The following is a 19,632-nucleotide window of genomic DNA, read 5'->3' on the forward strand; positions in this document are numbered from 1 at the left end:
CCGCTGCGGTCTGCCCGGCCACAAGGCCCGTGAATGTGCCGCCCCTGAAGCAGAATGCGTCGTCTGCTCAGCGGCTGGTAAGTTGGCGACACATGCCGTTGGAAGTAAGGCGTGTCCGAGCAATAAAGTTCATCTTGTAAAAAGAATAAGAGGAGCGGTAACGAAAGTTCCCGTTACTGCGTCCCTACGGACATTGGAGGTGACAATGGAGACCGCATCGTAATGGCCTTGCGATGTCTCCAAGCTAATATTAACCATTCTGCCAGGGCTCAGGACCTTCTAGTCCAAAGCATGGCAGAGTGGCAAATTGGGGTAGCAGTGGTATCTGAGCCCTACCTCATTCCTTCACGGGATGACTGGGTCTCCGATCATGAAAGAGTGGTGGCTATCGTTGCCCCTGCTGTTGTCGGCTCCTCGCCCATCGAGGGTGTAGGCAAAGGTAGGGGGTGTGTGCGTGCCATCGTAGGCAGTGTGGCGATTGTGGGAGTATACGCCTCTCCCAATCGGACTCTCGCCGAGTTCGAGCAGTTGCTCGTCGAGGTTGGGGCTCTGGTTGGGCAGGTATCGTCGAGTTTGGTGTTAGTGGCGGGGGACTTCAATGCCAAATCTATGGCTTGGGGTTCCCCTGTGACGGATGCCAGAGGAGAGGCTTTGGAGGAGTGGGCAGTTTCGCTGGGTCTCACGGTGATCAACAGTGGGTCGGAGAGCACGTGCGTGCGGCCACAGGGCGAATCGATCGTCGACATTTCGTTCGCGTCCAACGCCCTGGCCCGCTGTGTTCGTGACTGGAGGGTGGAGACGGGGGTGGAGACTCTATCGGATCATCGTTATATCCGATTTGATGTCTCCACGGTTCCCGTCGTCCAGCCGGCTGTTGGGCGGTCAGAAGGTCCGCGGTGGAGTCTTGGTCGTCTCGACAGCCAGTTGGCAAAAGAGGCGGCCATTGTGGAAGCCTGGTGTGCCGGTTCTGACCCGGTAGTCCAGGTCGATCGAGAGGCTGATCAACTTGGTGCCGCCCTGTTTCGCATTTGCGACGTGGCGATGCCAAGAGTGAAGCCTCAGACTCCACGTCGCCGTGTGTACTGGTGGCGCCCGGAACTCCGCCAGTTGCGGCGGGCTTGCGTTGCGGCTCGTCGCCACTACGTGAGGAGCAGAAGAAGAAGGATACGCGATCATAACTTAGAGGGTGTCCTCTACACTGCCTACAGGGCTGCCTGTGAGGGTCTTAAAAAGGCCATTGCACAGGCTAAAGAAGAGGCTTGGAAGGAGTGGTTGGCGACGCTCGAGAGGGATCCGTGGGGGAGACCGTACCGGGTCGTGAGGAAGAAGCTCCGACCCTGGACTCCTCCGCTCACCAGCGGTCTCCGGCTGCCGTTCGTGGAACACGTTTTGGAAGAGCTCTTCCCTGAGCGAGGAGCATTCGTTCCGCCGATGAGAATACCGACTTCCTCCTCAAATCAAGAGGTAGTGGATCAGGCGTACCCGGTTACCGAGGCGGAGTTGCGTGCGGCTGTTCTGAAGCTCCGCTCGAGAAGAACAGCCCCTGGGCCTGATGGGGTACCGGGGTGCGCCTTGATGATTGCTGCAGAGAAGGTCGGAGAGTACATCCGACGTTTGTTCTCTGCATGTCTGGCTCAAGGCAGATTCCCCGAGCGGTGGAAAACGGGTAGGCTCGTACTCATCCGTAAGGAGGGACGAGCCCCTGATCAGCCGTCGGCCTATCGACCTATCGTGCTGCTCGACGAGATTAGCAAGCTCTTTGAGCGTATAATCGCAGCCCGTCTGGTTGGTAGTATGGAGCCTGGCTTGAGCGAGGTGCAGTTTGGCTTTCGTCCTGGTCGTTCGACGCTGGACGCAATTGCTAGACTAAGGGAGCTCGCTGAGGAGGAGGTTTCTCGGGGTGGGGTGTTGTTGGCAGTGTCATTGGATATTTCCAATGCCTTCAACACTCTGCCCTGGGAAGTAGTTTTGGAGGGACTCAGATATCATAATGTGCCGGGCTACCTACGACGAATCATCGCCGACTACTTCGCCGGCAGGGCGGTGGCGTATCCGACAGTGGAGGGTGGTTATGGTAGGAGGAACATGACGTGCGGTGTTCCACAGGGCTCGGTTCTGGGGCCGCTACTGTGGAACATCGGCTACGATTGGGCACTTCGTGGGGTCATGCTGCGAGGGGTCAGCGTAACCTGTTACGCGGATGACACCCTCGTTACGGCCCGCGGCAACTCACATGAGGAGGCAGTACATTTAGCGACTGCAGGTGTGGCACATATGGTCCGCCGCATTTGCGCATTAGGTCTCAAGGTGGCATTGCACAAATCTGAGGCCCTAGTCTTTTATGGTCCTCGGAAAAGGCCACCTGAGGGTATGGTTTTAAATATTGACGGAAGTTCCATCTCCGTCGGGTCAGCGATAAAATACCTTGGACTAGTCCTTGACGGAAGGTGGAAATTTGACGAGCATTTTCGGCGCTTGGCCCCGAGATTGGTGGCTGTTGCTGGAGCTCTTGGGCGAATATTGCCAAACATTGGAGGGCCTGGATCGATTTGCAGGCGGCTCTATACTGGCGTGGTGCGCTCGATGGCACTCTACGGTGCGCCGATATGGGCGGATGCTCTGAGCGCTCGTAACGTCGCCTCACTGCGACGTCCGCAGCGGGCGATGGTGCTCAGGGCGGCTCGGGCGTACCGGACGGTGTCATACACTGCAGCCGGCTTGCTGTCCGGAAGTCCGCCATGGGACCTCGAGGCTGAAGTAAACTCGAGTGTCTACTGGCGGGCCAAGGCTGCAAGAGTCGAGGGGGGCCGACCCCACGCTCGTGAGGTTCGGCAGTGGCGAGAGGAGGCACATCAGCGTCTCCTTGACAGATGGGAGGATAGACTACGAGTCCCACAAGTTAGTGGGGAGCTCGTGGCGGCCATTCGGCCTGTTTTAAGACAGTGGGTCGAGCGTAAGCATGGCCCACTCACATACCGCCTGACGCAGCTCATGACCGGTCACGGCTGCTTCGCCAAATACTTGTGCGAAGTGGTCGGGAGGGAGCCGTCGGTGGTGTGTCATCATTGTGACGATGGAGTCGTGGACACGGCAGAACACACGCGCGCAGAGTGCCCAGCTTGGGCGGAGCCTCGCGCAGCCCTGTTCACGGCGTTTGGAGGCGACATTTCGCTTGCGGCCTTAGTCCGCAAAATGGTCGCAAGTAATGAAGCGTGGGCGGCATTACGTGTTTTTAGCGAAACTGTAATGTCCGCCAAGGAGGAGGCAGAGAGACAGCGGGAGGATGACATAAATTCTCTCCCGCTACGCCGACGTAGATTGGGTCGTCGACGGCGTGATTACGTAGGGAGGTTAGCTTTAGGATAGTGTTAGGATTAGATTAGATCAGACTAGGTTAGGTTAGGTTAGGTAGGTCAAGTTAGGCCGGTTAGGTTTAGGTAGGTCAAGTTAGGCCGATTAGGTTAGGTTCGAATAGGTTTAGGTTAGATTAGGTTAGCGTAGATTAGGGTAGTCTCGGTTAGTTTCTGTCAGCCGTTGACGCCCGGCCTCTAGTGGCGAACTCGGGGGAGTTCGTCACTTCGACCACGGAGGCAGAGAAGGAAGGCGCGCCCTGGGCGCGCGTCCTTGTGTTCAGTCGCCTTTCAGCGGCTGCCGCTGGTGGGGTCGCGGTTGTAAGCCGCAAGCGTTCCCGTAACCTCACCACCCTGCGGCGAGTTGAAAAGTTCGAGGAGGTTTTAGTGGGTAGGACAGGGCATTAGGCCCTGGCACGGGGCATTAGGCCCCGGTTGAGTCCCACATACCCGTCCCGGTCCCCCGGCCGGGCGGCATGCGTAAAGGCATTTCCTCCTCGTTAAACTAAAAAAAAAAAAAAAAAAAAAAAAAAGGTTAGGTTAGGTTAGGTTAGGTTAGGTTAGGTTAGGTTAGGTTAGGTTAGGTTAGGTTAGGTTAGGTTAGGTTAGGTTAGGTTAGGTTGGGGTACATGTCAGTCGCCTCCTCGTGGCGTACCCTGGGCAACGGTGTCGACGACTTTTTCGTCGGCAACGGCTAAGACTGACGCGGAGGGATGCCACGGACCGCTCCTGGTGCTTCTCTGTTTGGCAGAGTGGACTGTGCGAGCGGCTTCGTGGAAAAGGGGGGGTTAGTGTTGTAACGTCTTGTTTCGTTTTATTTTGATTTTGATACTTTTCGTTACGTGTTTTGGTGTAAATACATTTTAATTTGTATATATTAGGGAGTAAGTTTGTTGTGGTGTAGGGTAATTTTATTTTAAAATTTGTAAATATCGTGTACATAGCATTGTTTGTGCTGAGTCTTCGAGGTCTTTTGGCCTTCGGAGACCGAAGGAGTAGCGCGTAATCCTGCACAGTGAGGTGTCGTGGACATGTCTCGCGGCTTCGTGCAGGACCGCGGGTCTTGCCTTAACCGGCCGGACTGCGAGGAAGAAAACCTCTATAAAAATTACCCCGAATCCCAAGTGGCGACGCAGCGCGAGGGGATGCATGGCTGATGGGAGGTTCAGTCGTGACTGCGATCCTCGTCAGGGTACCGGCCGACACCCTTGACGAGTTACGCTAGGCTTATCCAGGTGCAGGGGGCACCACCTGGACGGACCTTCACTTCCCCCATACTCGTGGGATTTTATATGGAAGTTCAAAAATCAAAAACTCACAACGGACAACGAAGTGCTAAACGATTGGAAACTGACGATATGGCGGTGGAGGTGGGCGCCCCGATGGCGCGCGCTGAAACCGATGACCCTGGCTTGAACGAAGGACTGGCTGCCCGGCCTGTGCGACTCTCCGAGTCGGACTCGTCGGCCTGCAGCATGATAACGGTGGAGTCGGGAGACATACCACCTAAGGAGGCGACACAGAAGAAGAGGAAGGGTGAGAAGCGGACCCACGCTGGGGAAAGCTGCTCTGGCTCCGAGAGTGACGCGAGCGGGCAGCTGAGTGAAAACTCAGAATCCTCAGCGAGGTGGCTGAAACCCGCCACTAAGAGGGGGCGTGGCCGACCGCCTACCCACGGAAGATACGTGGGCATAGGGAAGTCGCAGGCGGAGCTCCGCGAAGCGAAATCGAAGACGAAAACGGATCGCTTCCAAACGGAGGATGCGTTGGCCGCTTACAACGAAGCGGCCAAACTGGCGCTGGAAGAGAGAGCGGCCCGCTCTAGAAACCGACAGGCAGAAACACATGCCGAGGATGCACCGAAGACGTCCGCCGCTTTGGACGCGACCGTCCAGCAGGCGCTCGACGTGGTGCTCCAGGTTGCCGACAAATCGGGCAACCTGAAGGGTACGTTCGTCAAGGCTCTGAAGACTGCCGCCGACACCATCAAAGGTGCGGTGGCGGAACTCAGGGCTCTGACCATGTCTGAGGAGGTGGCCCGCCTGGAAGCTGCCAACGCGCAGCTTTCGGGGCAGTTGGCCGAGCTCCGGAGGGAGGTGGCCCAGATGCGAGCGAAACCAGAACAGAGCGAAGAAAACCTGAAGAGGATTATGGAGGAGGCGCTGCGGTGCAGCCGGGAGCAGTTCAGCAACATGCTGAACGCCCGGATGGAGGGCATCGAGCGTCGCCTCCTTCCGGAGCCTCGGCTGCGGCCTCCGCTGGCTGCAGACCGCAAGGCGGCAAAAGCTGCGACTACGACAGCACGGGTGACGGCACCGGTCGAGCCGCCCACTGCCAAAGCCGCGGACACGGTCGCGAGCTCTGCCACGGCCCGACGCCAAAAGAAGGGAAAACGGCCCAGCATGGCTGCCCAGGAGGCGGCAGCGGCTGCGGCCAAGAAGACCGCTCCTCCGCCAGCGTCGAGGCCGGGTACCTCCGGAACATCTTGGGCGGCTGTTGTTCGCCAACAGCCGAACAAGCCGCCCAAGAAGCCTAAGGCGGCAACGGGATTGGCAAAGGCGGCCAGAAAAGAGAAGAAGGAGAAGCGTCCAGGAAGGAAACTCCGCTCTCCTCGCACCGCGGTGATCACCATCACCCTGAAGCCTGGTGCCGAGGAGAAGGGCCTGAAGTATGAAACTGTCCTGCAACAGGCGAAGAGCCGCATCAAGCTGAGCGAGGTCGGCTTGACTGCGGTGCGGTTCAGGACGGCGGCCACTGGAGCGCGGATGCTCGAAATCCCGCCGGGCACCGTCGACGCGGAGAAGTCGGCGGATGCCCTTGCGGCGAAGCTCCGCGACGTCCTGAGTCCGGACGAGGTCCAGATCCATCGACCGACGAAATGCGTCGAGGTCAGGGTCGTGGATCTGGACGACTCAGTGACGCCGGAGGAGGTGGTGGCAGCGGTGGCCACAGAAGGAGGATGCTCTGAGGGCGCCATTAGGCCGGGCGTGGTTGTCCGGAGCGCCAACGGCTGCAGGTCGCTGTGGCTCAGCTGTCCAGTCGCGGCGGCCAAGAAAATTCTTGTGTCCGGAAGAATAAGAGTGGGGTGGATCTCGGCGCGGGTCCTTTTGCTCGAACCGAGGCCGCTCCGCTGTTATAAATGCTTGGAGGGTGGCCACATGGGGGCCGTTTGTGACAGGGGTGTGGACCGCAGCCGTTTGTGCTTCCGCTGCGGCCAACCCGACCACAAGGCCCGAGAATGCACCGCCGCTGAAGCGAACTGCATCCTGTGCTCAGCGGCCGGTAAACCGGCGACACACGCCTTGGGCAGTAAGGCGTGCCAGGGCAGCAAAGCTCGCCCTGTCAAAAGAACGGGAGGTGCGGTGACGAAAGGGCCCGTCACCGTGTCCCTAAGGACTGAGGAGCCTATGGAGACCGCACACTAATGGCCCTGCGTTGTCTCCAGGCCAACTTGAACCACTCCGCCAGAGCCCAGGACCTCCTAGTCCAGAGCATGGCGGAGTGGCAAATCGGAGTGGCAGTGGTGGCGGAGCCCTACGTCGTTCATTTACGGGACGACTGGGTATCCGACCACGAGGGAGTGATTTCCATCGTCGCTCCCGCTATCGCCGGCGCCCCTGCGATCGATTGGGTCGCCAAAGGCAGAGGGTGCGTGGCCGCCATCGTACATGGCAGCGCGTTCGTGGGAGTCTACGCCTCTCCCAACCGGAGCCTCGCCGAGTTCGAACAACTGCTGGTTGAGGTCGGGGCTCTGGTCGGGCAGGTTTCACCGAGACCGGTGATAGTCGCGGGGGACTTCAATGCCAAATCCACGGCTTGGGGTTCCCCTGCGACCGATGCCCGAGGAGAGGTGCTAGAGGAGTGGGCCGTGTCACTGGGGCTCGCGACGATCAACAGCGGATCGGAGAGCACGTGCGTGCGGCAGCGGGGCGAGTCGATCGTGGACTTAACGTTCGCGTCCATCGCCCTAGCCCGCCGTGTTCGGGATTGGAGGGTGGAGACGGGGGTGGAGACTCTGTCGGATCATAGATATATCCGATTCGATGTCTCCGCGGTTCCCGTCATCCAGCCCGCTGTTGAGCGGTCAGAAGGTCCGCGGTGGAGTCTGGGCCGCCTCGACAGCCAGTTGGCGAAAGAGGCGGCCATCGTGGAGGCCTGGTGCGCCGGTTCCGACCCGGTCGTCCAGGTCGACCGAGAGGCTGACCGACTCGGTGCCGCCCTGTTCCGCATTTGCGATGTGGCGATGCCGAGGGTGCAGTCTCAGACTCCACGTCGTCGTGTATACTGGTGGCGCCCGGAACTGCGGACGCTGCGGAGAGCGTGCGTTGCGGCCCGCCGCCGATACGCCAGGTCGAGGAGGAGACGGATACGCGACCACAACCTGGAGGAGGCTCTTTACACCTCCTACAGGGAGGCTTGCGTATCACTCCGGACGGCGATCGCACAGGCGAAGGAAGCGGCGTGGGTGGAGTGGCTCGCCTCACTCGAGGCAGATCCGTGGGGGAGACCGTATCGGGTCGTGAGACAGAAGCTCCGACCCTGGACACCCCCGCTCACCACGACCATCCAGCCGCAGCTTCTGGGACGAATCGCGGAGGAGCTTTTCCCGGAGAGAGAAGCGTTCGTCCCACCGGCGATGGAGCCCGAATACGTCGGAGAGGTGGCGGATCATGCGTCCCCGGTTACCGAGGCGGAGTTGGGTGCGGCTGTCCTGAAGCTCCGTTCGAAAAGGACAGCCCCCGGGCCTGACGGGATACCGGGACGCGCGCTGGCGATCGCGCTGGAGCAGTTGGGCGATGGCACGTGCCGGCTGTTTTCCGCCTGCCTGGCTCAGGGTAGGTTTCCGAATCGGTGGAAAACGGGAAGGCTCGTACTCATCCGCAAGGAGGGACGAGCCCCCGATCAGCCGTCGGCCTACCGACCCATCGTGCTGCTCGACGAAGCGGGCAAGCTCTTTGAGCGTATCATTGCAGCCCGTCTAGTCGACAGCATGGAGCCCGGCCTGAGCGAGTCGCAGTTCGGCTTTCGCCGGGGCCGCTCTACTCTCGACGCAGTCGCCAGGCTGAGGGAGCTAGCAGAGGAGGAGGTCTCTCGGGGTGGGGTGTTGCTGGCAGTGTCGTTGGATATTTCCAACGCCTTCAACACTCTGCCCTGGGAAGTGGTACTCGAGAGCCTGAAGTACCACAACGTTCCAGGATATCTGCAGCGAACCATCGCCGACTACTTCTCCGGCAGGGCGGTTGCGTTCCCGACGACGGAGGGATTTAGCAGGAGGGACATGACGTGCGGTGTTCCACAGGGCTCGGTTTTGGGGCCGTTACTGTGGAACATCGGCTACGATTGGGTGCTTCGCGGGGCCACGTTGCGGGGGGTCAGCGTGACCTGCTACGCTGACGACACCCTCGTGTCGGCCCGCGGCAGCACCCATCGTGAGGCGGCGTATCTCGCCACGGCGGGAGTGGCGCATGCGGTCCACCGCATTCGTGCTCTGGGCCTTGAGGTGGCCTTGCACAAGTCCGAGGCCCTGATCTTCCACGGACCTCGGAACGCGCCACCTCAAGGGCTGACGATCACTGTCGGCGGAACTTCCATCACCATCGGGTCGACGATGAAGTACCTGGGACTCGTCCTCGATGGCAGGTGGAAGTTCGAGGAGCACTTCCGGCGCTTGGCCCCAAGACTGGTGGCTGCAGCCGGAGCGTTGGGCCGCATACTGCCCAACGTCGGGGGACCGGGTGGTTCCTGCAGGCGGTTGTACTCCGGCGTGGTGCGTTCGATGGCACTCTACGGTGCGCCGATATGGGCGGACGCTCTGAGCGCTCGCAACGTCGCCTCGCTGCGACGTCCGCAGCGGGCGATGGCGCTCAGGGCGGCTCGGGCGTACCGGACGGTGTCATACACCGCGGCCGGCTTGCTGTCCGGAAGCCCGCCATGGGACCTCGAGGCCGAGATCAACTCGAGTGTCTACTGGCGGGCCAAGGCTGCAAGGGCGGGAGGGACTCGACTCGTCCCGCGAGTAGTCCAGCAGTGGAGGGAGGAGGGGAGACGCCGCCTCATGGAGAAGTGGGAGGATCGGCTACGAGTTCCGGATGCCGGTGGGGAACTCGTGGCGGCGATCCGCCCGGTCTTGAGAGAGTGGGTCGAGCGTAAGCACGGCCCACTGACGTACCACCTGACGCAGCTCATATCCGGGCACGGCTGCTTCGCAAAATACCTGTGCGAAGTGGTCGGGAGAGAGCCGTCGGTGGTATGTTTACACTGCGACGACGGAGCCGTGGACACGGCCGAGCACACGCGCGCAGAGTGCCCAGCCTGGGCGGAGCCTCGCGCAGCCCTGTCCACGGCCATTGGATTGGACATCTCGCTTCCGGCCCTTATTCGAAAGGTGGTCACGAGCGAAGAGGCGTGGGCGGCATTACGGGTCTTCAGTGAAGCCGTAATGTCCGCGAAGGAGGAGGCGGAGCGACGGCGGGAGGACGATCCCGATTCGCTTCCGCTGCGCCGACGGAGACCTGGTCGGCGGCGCCGTGACCATCTGGGCCGGATGCATTAACCCGGACGTGACACAGAGTGGACGGCGGCGGAACTTTACATCCGCTGCCGCCCGGCCTCCAGCGGCGGACTCGGGGGGAGTCCGTCGCGGTTCTGACGGAGGCGGAGACGGAAGGTGCGCCGTAACACCTGGCGCGCCTTTCGCGGCGAGTCGCCCCTTTACAGCGACGGCCGCTGGCAGGGCCGCGGTGGTGAGCCACGCGCGTTCCCGTAGCCCTGTCGCCTGCGGTGAGGCGGAAATTCTAGGAGGTTTTAGTGGGTAGGACGGGGCCTTCTGCCCCGGGAGTCCCACATATCCGTCCCGGTCCCCCTTCGGCCGGGCGGAATGCGTAAATGCATTTCCTCCTAGTAAAACAAAAAAAAAAAAAAAAAAAAAAAAAAAAAAAAAAAAAAAAAAAAAAAAAAAAAAAAAGGTTAGGTTAGGTTAGGTTGGGGTACATGTCAGTCGCCTCCTCGTGGCGTACCCTGGGCAACGGGGCCGGCTTGAGCTTGCTCGCCGGCCACGGCTAAGACTGACGCGGCGGGTCAGGGGTCGCTCCCGGTACATCTCTATTAACAGAGTGTGGACTGTGGAGCGGCTTCGTGGCAAAGAAGTGGGAGTTTCTTCTTTTGTAAATTTTATTTTCTTTTCTTTTCTTTTGTTTTCCTCTTATTTGAGTTTGCTTTTACTTATTTGTTTTGTTTTGTTCTGTTTTCGTTATTATTTTTGTCTTTTGTTTCGTTTGCTGTGTTGTGTTTTGTTTTGTTTGTACATTTTTGCTTTGTAAATATTCTTGTTCCTACTTCTGTAGTGGGGTCGAAACGCGACCGCACCTGCTTAGATGCAGGCGCATCTAAGCGGGATTCGTTCGTCTGTCTTCTCGTTCACTGAGGAGCAGACCTTTCGGCGGGTCCGCTGAGTCGGGTTGGCCGGACAGCGGACGGAGGCATGATTCAATGCCGCCGTCGGGGGGCTGGGCTTAACCGCCCGGCCCCAGAGGAAGGACACCTCTCAGATAAAAAACCACCCAATCCCAAGTGGCTTCGCAGCGCGATGGGATGCATGGCCGAGGGGTAGATCGGTCCCGACTGCATTTCCTTTCCCACCCTTCCTCATCCTTATTCCTTCCTCCTCCTATCCTTTCTTCATCCCGCCGGCAGCCCCGGCACAATTTTGAAAAATGAGTGCTACCGAAAAAAATTATTCCTCAAGAGGGTGTCAATCCCTCCCCGATCCGCTTCACGGATCGGGCAGTCCCATATCGAAATATGAGGGGGACAAAGTCGCACTACCGATTTCCATTGACGACCATACCGCGAGCTTAAAGGACACATGCATGACAACGGAAGGACAAGACGACACGGTGGTGGAAGTGGGCGCCCCGATGGCGCGCACTAAAACCAGAGACCCAGGCGCACCCAAGATACCGGTTGTCCGGCTGGAACGACTCTCCATAGAGTCGATCCCGTCGGTCGGCACGATGGACACTACAAACGACTTACCTGGCGAAGGACGAAAGAAAGGGGAGAAGCGGTCCCACACAGAGGATAGCCTCTCGAGCTCCGAGAGCGACGCAAGCGTACAGCCTAGCGACGCAGAATGCTCGGAGCCATCAATCAGCAGGTGGTTGAAACCCACCTCCAGCAAGAGAGGACGTGGCAGACCTGCGACGCACGGGTTATATGTTGGGCTCGGCAAGTCGCAAGCCGAGCTCAACTCCCAAAAAGAAAAGGAGCGACGCTTCCAGGTCGAAGACACACTGGCCGCTTATAATGAGGCGGCCAAGTTGGCGTTAGAAGAGAGAGCGGCCCGCTCTAGGAACCGACAGGCAGAAGCACATACCGAGGATGCACCGAAGACGTCCGCCGCTTTGGACACGACCGTCCAGCAGGCGTTAGACGTGGTGCTCCAGGTTGCCGACAAATCGGGCAACCTGAAGGGTACGTTCGTCAGGGCTCTGAAGACTGCCGCCGACACCATCAAAGGTGCGGTAGCGGAACTCAGAGCTCTGACCATGTCGGAAGAGGTGGCCCGCTTGGAGGCCGCAAACGCGCGGCTCTCGGGTCAGTTGTCCGAGCTCCGGAGGGAGGTGGCCCAGATCCGAGCGAAACCTCCAGAGCAAAGCGAAGGGAGCCTGAAGAGAATCATGGAGGAGGCTCTGCGGTGCAGCCGGGAGCAGTTCAGCAACATGCTGAACGCCCGGATGGAGGGCATCGAGCGTCGCCTCCTTCCGGAGCCTCGGCTGCGGCCTCCGCTGGCTGCAGACCGCAAGGCGGCAGAAGCTGCGACTACGACAGCACGGGTGACGGCACCGGTCGAGCCGCCCACTGCCAAAGCCGCGGACACGGTCGCGAGCTCTGCAACGGCCCGACGCAAAAAGAAGACAAAAGGCCCCAGTATGGCTGCCCAGGAGGCGGCAGCGGCTGCGGCTAAGAAACCCGCACCTCCGCCAGCGTCGCGGCCGGGTAGCTCCGGAACATCTTGGGCGGCTGTTGTTCGACAACAGCCGAAGAAGCCGCCCAAGAAGCCCAAGGCGGCAACGGGATTGGCAAAGGCGGCCAGAAAAGAGAAGAAGGAAAGGCGTCCTGAAAGGAAACTCCGCTCTCCTCGCACCGCGGTGATCACCATCACCCTGAAGCCCGGTGCCGAGGAGAAAGGCTTGAAGTACGAAACTGTCCTGCAACAAGCGAAGAGCCGCATCAAGCTGAGCGAGGTCGGCTTGACTGCGGTGCGGTTCAGGACGGCGGCCACTGGAGCGCGGATGCTAGAAATCCCGCCGGGCACCGTCGACGCGGAGAAGTCGGCGGATGCCCTTGCGGCGAAGCTCCGCGACGTCCTGAGTCCGGACGAGGTCCAGGTCCATCGACCGACGAAATGCGTCGAGATCAGAGTCATGGATCTGGACGACTCAGTGACGCCGGAGGAGGTGGTGGCAGCGGTGGCCACAGAAGGAGGTTGCTCCGAGGGCGCTATAAGGCCGGGCGTGGTTGTCCGGGGCGCCAACGGCTGCAGGTCGCTGTGGCTAAGCTGTCCAGTCGCGGCGGCCAAGAAAATTCTTGTGTCTGGCAGAATAAGAGTGGGGTGGATCTCGGCGCGGGTGCTTTTGCTCGAACCGAGGCCGCTCCGCTGTTTTAAATGCTTGGAGGGTGGCCACATGGGGGCCGTTTGTGACAGGGGCGTGGACCGCAGCCGTTTGTGCTTCCGCTGCGGCCAACCCGACCACAAGGCCCGAGAATGCACCGCCGCTGAAGCGAACTGCATCCTGTGCTCAGCGGCCGGTAAGCCAGCGACGCACGCCTTGGGCAGTAAGGCGTGCCAGGGCAGCAAAGCTCGCCCTGTCAAAAGAACGGGAGGTACGGTGACGAAAGGGCCCGTCACCGTGTCCCTAAGGACTGAGGAGCCTATGGAGACCGCACACTAATGGCCCTGCGTTGTCTCCAGGCCAACTTGAACCACTCCGCCAGAGCCCAGGACCTCCTAGTCCAGAGCATGGCGGAGTGGCAAATCGACGTGGCGGTGGTCTCGGAGCCCTATGTCGTTCATTTACGGGACGACTGGGTGTCCGACCACGAGGGAGTGGTGGCAATCGTCGCCCCTGCCGTCGCCGGTTCCCCTGCTATCGAAGGGGTAGCCAGGGGCAGAGGGTTCGTCGTCGCAGTGGTCGGGGGTATGGCGGTCGTGGGCGTTTACGCCTCGCCCAACCGGAGTCTCGCGGAGTTTGAACAGCTACTCGTCGAGGTCGGGGCTCTGGTCGGGCAGGCATCACCCAACCCGGTGTTAGTTGCGGGGGACTTCAATGCCAAATCTACGGCTTGGGGTTCCCCTGCGACGGACGCCAGGGGCGAGGCGCTGGAGGAGTGGGCCGTGTCGCTGGGGCTCGCGGTGACCAATAGTGGGTCGGAGAGCACGTGCGTGCGGCAACAGGGCGAGTCGATCGTGGACGTAACGTTCGCGTCCATCGCCCTAGCCCGCCGTGTTCGAGGCTGGAGGGTGGAGACGGCCGTGGAGACTCTATCGGATCATCGATACATCCGATACGATGTCTCCGCGGTTCCAGTCGTCCGGCCCGCTGTTGTGCGGTCAGAAGGTCCGCGGTGGAGTCTGGGCCGCCTCGATAGCCAGTTGGCAAAAGAGGCGGCCATCGTGGAGGCCTGGTGCGCCGGTTCCGACCCGGTCGTCCAGGTCGACCGAGAGGCTGACCGACTCGGCGCCGCCCTGTTCCGCATCTGCGATGTGGCGATGCCGAGAGTCAAGCCTCAGACTCCACGACGTCGCCGCGTATACTGGTGGCGGCCAGAACTGCGGCAGCTACGGAGAGCCTGCGTTGCGGCTCGTCGCCGGTACACCCGGACAAGGAGAAGGAGAGTCCGCGACCACGATCTGGAGGCGGCCCTTTACACCGCCTACAGAGACGCCTGTGTTACGCTGCAAAAGAGCATAGCACAGGCGAAGGAAGCGGCCTGGACGGAGTGGCTGGAGACCCTCGACAGGGATCCGTGGGGGAAACCGTACCGGGTCGTGAGAAAAAATCTCCGACCCTGGGCACCACCACTAACCAGCACACTCGAGCCGCGCTTGCTGGCAAGTGTGGTCGACACGCTCTTCCCGGAGCGGAGCGAATTCGTGCCACCATCGATGGCGCCCAGACACCGCGAAGACATCGGCGCCGACCATCTGGCGCCCCCGGTTACCGAGTCGGAACTGGGTGCGGCTGTTCTGAGGCTCCGCTCAAAACGAACGGCCCCGGGGCCCGATGGGGTACCGGGACGCGCACTGGCGGTCGCACTGGGCGAGATGGGTGAAAGCGTCCGGCGTCTATTCTCCACCTGCATGGCTCAAGGCAGGTTCCCCGATCGGTGGAAAACGGGAAGGCTCGTACTCATCCGCAAGGAGGGTCGAGCCCCCGATCAGCCGTCGGCCTACCGACCTATCGTGCTGCTCGACGAGGTGAGCAAGCTCTTTGAGCGTGTGCTCGCCGTCCGCCTAGTCGACAGCATGGAGCCCGGCCTCAACGAGCGACAGTATGGCTTTCGCCGTGGCCGCTCGACGCTGGACGCGATCGCCAATCTAAGGGACCTGGCAGAAGAGGAGGTGACTCAGGGCGGGGTTTTGTTGGCTGTCTCGTTGGACATATCCAACGCCTTCAACTCCCTGCCCTGGGAAGTCATCCGAGAAGCGCTGAGGTACCACAACGTGCCGTGTTACCTGCAGCGACTGATCGGTGACTACTTTGCGGGCAGAGCAGTCTCCTACCCGACGAGCGACGGTCATAAAAGAAGACCAATGACGTGCGGTGTTCCACAGGGCTCGGTATTGGGGCCCCTTCTGTGGAACATCGGGTACGACTGGGTGCTGCGCGGGGCCACTCTGCGGGGGGTCAGCGTCACATGTTACGCCGACGACACCCTCGTGTCGGCCCGCGGCAGCTCCCATCGGGAGGCGGCGTATCGAGCCACAGCCGGCGTCGCACACGCGGTTCACCGCATCCGAGCACTGGGCCTCGAGGTGGCCTTGCACAAGTCCGAGGCCCTTGCTTTTCATGGACCTCGGAACGCGCCACCTCAGGGCATGACCATCACAGTGGGCGGAACTTCCATCACCATCGGGTCGACGATGAAGTACCTAGGACTCGTCCTCGATGGCAGGTGGAAGTTCGAGGAGCACTTCCGGCGCTTGGCCCCAAGACTGGTGGCTGCAGCCGGAGCGCTGGGGCGGATTCTCCCCAATGTCGGAGGACCGGGAGGCTCGTGCAGGCGCCTGTACATCGGCGTAGTGCGATCGATGGCACTGTACGGGGCGCCGATATGGGCGGACGCTCTGAGCGCACGCAACGTTGCGTCCCTGCGACGTCCGCAGCGGGCGATGGCGCTCAGGGCGGCTCGGGCGTACCGTACGGTATCGTTCACTGCAGCCTGCCTGCTGTCCGGAAGCCCGCCATGGGACCTCGAGGCCGAGATATCTTCGAGCGTCTACTGGCGGCTGAAGGCAGCGAGAGCGGAGGGAGACCAACCCCATCCTCGGGAAGTTCGGAGCTGGAGGGAAGAGGCCCACGGAAGGCTCTTCGAAAAATGGAAGGAGAGGCTACGGGTCCCGGGAGCGAGCCGGGAACTCGTAGAGGCCATAAGGCCAGTATTGAAAGAGTGGGTCGAGCGAAAGCATGGCCCACCCTCTTACCATCTGACGCAGCTTCTGACCGGCCACGGATGTTTCGCAAAATATCTGTGTGACGTGGCCGGCAGAGAGCCATCACCGACGTGCCATCACTGCGACGACGGAGCCGTGGACACGGCCGAGCACACGCGCGCAGAGTGCCCAGCTTGGGCGGAGCCTCGCGCAGCCCTGTCCACGGCTATAGGACCTGACATTTCGCTTCCGGCCCTCATTCGAAAGGTGGTCACGAGCGAAGAGGCGTGGGCGGCATTACGGGTCTTCAGCGAAGCCGTAATGTCCGCGAAGGAGGAGGCGGAGCGACGGCGGGAGGACGATCCCGATTCGCTTCCTCTGCGCCGACGGAGACCTGGTCGGCGGCGCCGTGACCATCTGGGCCGGATGCCCTAACCGGACGTGACACAGCGTGGACGGCGGCGGAACTTTACATCCGCTGCCGCCTGGCCTCCAGCGGCGGACTCGGGGGGAGTCCGTCGCGGTTCTGACGGAGGCGGAGACGGAAGGTGCGCCGTAACACCTGGCGCGCCTTTCGCGGCGAGTCGCCCCTTTACAGCGACGGCCGCTGGCAGGGCCGCGGTGGTGAGCCACGCGCGTTCCCGTAGCCCTGTCGCCTGCGGTGAGGCGGAAATTCTAGGAGGTTTTAGTGGGTAGGACGGGGCCTTCTGCCCCGGGAGTCCCACATATCCGTCCCGGTCCCCCTTCGGCCGGGCGGAATGCGTAAATGCATTTCCTCCTAGTAAAACAAAAAAAAAAAAAAAATAAAACAAAAAAAAAAAAAAAAAAAAAAAAAAAAAAAAAAAAAAAAAAAAAAAAAAAAAAAAAGGTTAGGTTAGGTTAGGTTAGGTTAGGTTAGGTTAGGTTAGGTTAGGTTAGGTTAGGTTAGGTTAGGTTAGGTTGGGGTGCATGTGGGGTACATGTCAGTCGCCTCCTCGTGGCGTACCCTGGGCAACGGTGTCGACGACTTTTTCGTCGGCAACGGCTAAGACTGACGCGGAGGGATGCCACGGACCGCTCCTGGTGCTTCTCTGTTTGGCAGAGTGGACTGTGCGAGCGGCTTCGTGGAAAAGGGGGGGTTAGTGTTGTAACGTCTTGTTTCGTTTTATTTTGATTTTGATACTTTTCGTTACGTGTTTTGGTGTAAATACATTTTAATTTGTATATATTAGGGAGTAAGTTTGTTGTGGTGTAGGGTAATTTTATTTTAAAATTTGTAAATATCGTGTACATAGCATTGTTTGTGCTGAGTCTTCGAGGTCTTTTGGCCTTCGGAGACCGAAGGAGTAGCGCGTAATCCTGCACAGTGAGGTGTCGTGGACATGTCTCGCGGCTTCGTGCAGGACCGCGGGTCTTGCCTTAACCGGCCGGACTGCGAGGAAGAAAACCTCTATAAAAATTACCCCGAATCCCAAGTGGCGACGCAGCGCGAGGGGATGCATGGCTGATGGGAGGTTCAGTCGTGACTGCGATCCTCGTCAGGGTACCGGCCGACACCCTTGACGAGTTACGCTAGGCTTATCCAGGTGCAGGGGGCACCACCTGGACGGACCTTCACTTCCCCCATACTCGTGGGATTTTATATGGAAGTTCAAAAATCAAAAACTCACAACGGACAACGAAGTGCTAAACGATTGGAAACTGACGATATGGCGGTGGAGGTGGGCGCCCCGATGGCGCGCGCTGAAACCGATGACCCTGGCTTGAACGAAGGACTGGCTGCCCGGCCTGTGCGACTCTCCGAGTCGGACTCGTCGGCCTGCAGCATGATGACGGTGGAGTCGGGAGACATACCACCTAAGGAGGCGACGCAGAAGAAGAGGAAGGGTGAGAAGCGGACCCACGCTGGGGAAAGCTGCTCTGGCTCCGAGAGTGACGCGAGCGGGCAGCTGAGTGAAAACTCAGAATCCTCAGCGAGGTGGCTGAAACCCGCCACTAAGAGGGGGCGTGGCCGACCGCCTACCCACGGAAGATACGTGGGCATAGGGAAGTCGCAGGCGGAGCTCCGCGAAGCGAAATCGAAGACGAAAACGGATCGCTTCCAAACGGAGGATGCGTTGGCCGCTTACAACGAAGCGGCCAAACTGGCGTTGGAAGAGAGAGCGGCCCGCTCTAGAAACCGACAGGCAGAAACACATGCCGAGGATGCACCGAAGACGTCCGCCGCTTTGGACGCGACCGTCCAGCAGGCGCTCGACGTGGTGCTCCAGGTTGCCGACAAATCGGGCAACCTGAAGGGTACGTTCGTCAAGGCTCTGAAGACTGCCGCCGACACCATCAAAGGTGCGGTGGCGGAACTCAGGGCTCTGACCATGTCTGAGGAGGTGGCCCGCCTGGAAGCTGCCAACGCGCAGCTTTCGGGGCAGTTGGCCGAGCTACGCAGGGAGGTGACCGAGATGCGCAGGAAGCCACAGGACACGAACGAGGAAGGCCTCAAGCGCATAATGGAGGAGGCGCTGCGGTGCAGCCGGGAGCAGTTCAGCAACATGCTGAACGCCCGGATGGAGGGCATCGAGCGTCGCCTCCTTCCGGAGCCTCGGCTGCGGCCTCCGCTGGCTGCAGACCGCAAGGCGGCAAAAGCTGCGACTACGACAGCACGGGTGACGGCACCGGTCGAGCCGCCCACTGCCAAAGCCGCGGACACGGTCGCGAGCTCTGCCACGGCCCGACGCCAAAAGAAGGGAAAACGGCCCAGCATGGCTGCCCAGGAGGCGGCAGCGGCTGCGGCCAAGAAGACCGCTCCTCCGCCAGCGTCGAGACCGGGTAGCTCCGGAACATCTTGGGCGGCTGTTGTTCGCCAACAGCCGAGCAAGCCGCCCAAGAAGCCTAAGGCGGCAACGGCGACCAGAAAAGGGAAGAAGGAGAAGCGTCCAGGAAGGAAACTCCGCTCTCCTCGCACCGCGGTGATCACCATCACCCTGAAGCCCGGTGCTGAGGAGAAAGGCTTGAAGTACGAAACTGTCCTGCAACAAGCGAAGAGCCGCATCAAGCTGAGCGAGGTCGGCTTGACTGCGGTGCGGTTCAGGACGGCGGCCACTGGAGCGCGGATGCTCGAAATCCCGCCGGGCACCGTCGACGCGGAGAAGTCGGCGGATGCCCTTGCGGCGAAGCTCCGCGACGTCCTGAGTCCGGACGAGGTCCAGATCCATCGACCGACGAAATGCGTCGAGGTCAGGGTCGTGGATCTGGACGACTCAGTGACGTCGGAGGAGGTGGTGGCAGCGGTGGCCACAGAAGGAGGATGCTCTGAGGGCGCTATTAGGCCGGGCGTGGTTGTCCGGAGCGCCAACGGCTGCAGGTCGCTGTGGCTCAGCTGTCCAGTCGCGGCGGCCAAGAAAATTCTGGTGTCTGGCAGAATAAGAGTGGGGTGGATCTCGGCGCGGGTGCTTTTGCTCGAACCGAGGCCGCTCCGCTGTTTTAAATGCTTGGAGGGTGGCCACATGGGGGCCGTTTGTGACAGGGGCGTGGACCGCAGCCGTTTGTGCTTCCGCTGCGGCCAACCCGACCACAAGGCCCGAGAATGCACCGCCGCTGAAGCGAACTGCATCCTGTGCTCAGCGGCCGGTAAACCGGCGACGCACGCCTTGG

General features: G+C 60.6%; 1 long non-coding RNA gene across 2 annotated transcripts; it reads left to right on the forward strand.

The window, feature by feature from the left end:
- Positions 1 to 10,249: 10,249 nt before the first annotated feature.
- On the forward strand, positions 10,250 to 16,950 carry LOC135194258 (uncharacterized). 2 transcript variants are annotated; one of them, XR_010309732.1, is made up of 2 exons: positions 10,250 to 10,315; positions 16,788 to 16,950. It is a non-coding gene; the product is annotated as an uncharacterized LOC135194258 (long non-coding RNA). The 2 variants fall into 2 exon arrangements; XR_010309733.1 differs by having other exon boundaries at positions 10,251 to 10,320.
- Positions 16,951 to 19,632: the final 2,682 nt, after the last annotated feature.

The sequence above is a fragment of the Vanessa tameamea genome, chromosome 3, assembly GCF_037043105.1.
Source record: "Vanessa tameamea isolate UH-Manoa-2023 chromosome 3, ilVanTame1 primary haplotype, whole genome shotgun sequence".
Lineage (NCBI taxonomy): Eukaryota > Metazoa > Arthropoda > Insecta > Lepidoptera > Nymphalidae > Vanessa > Vanessa tameamea.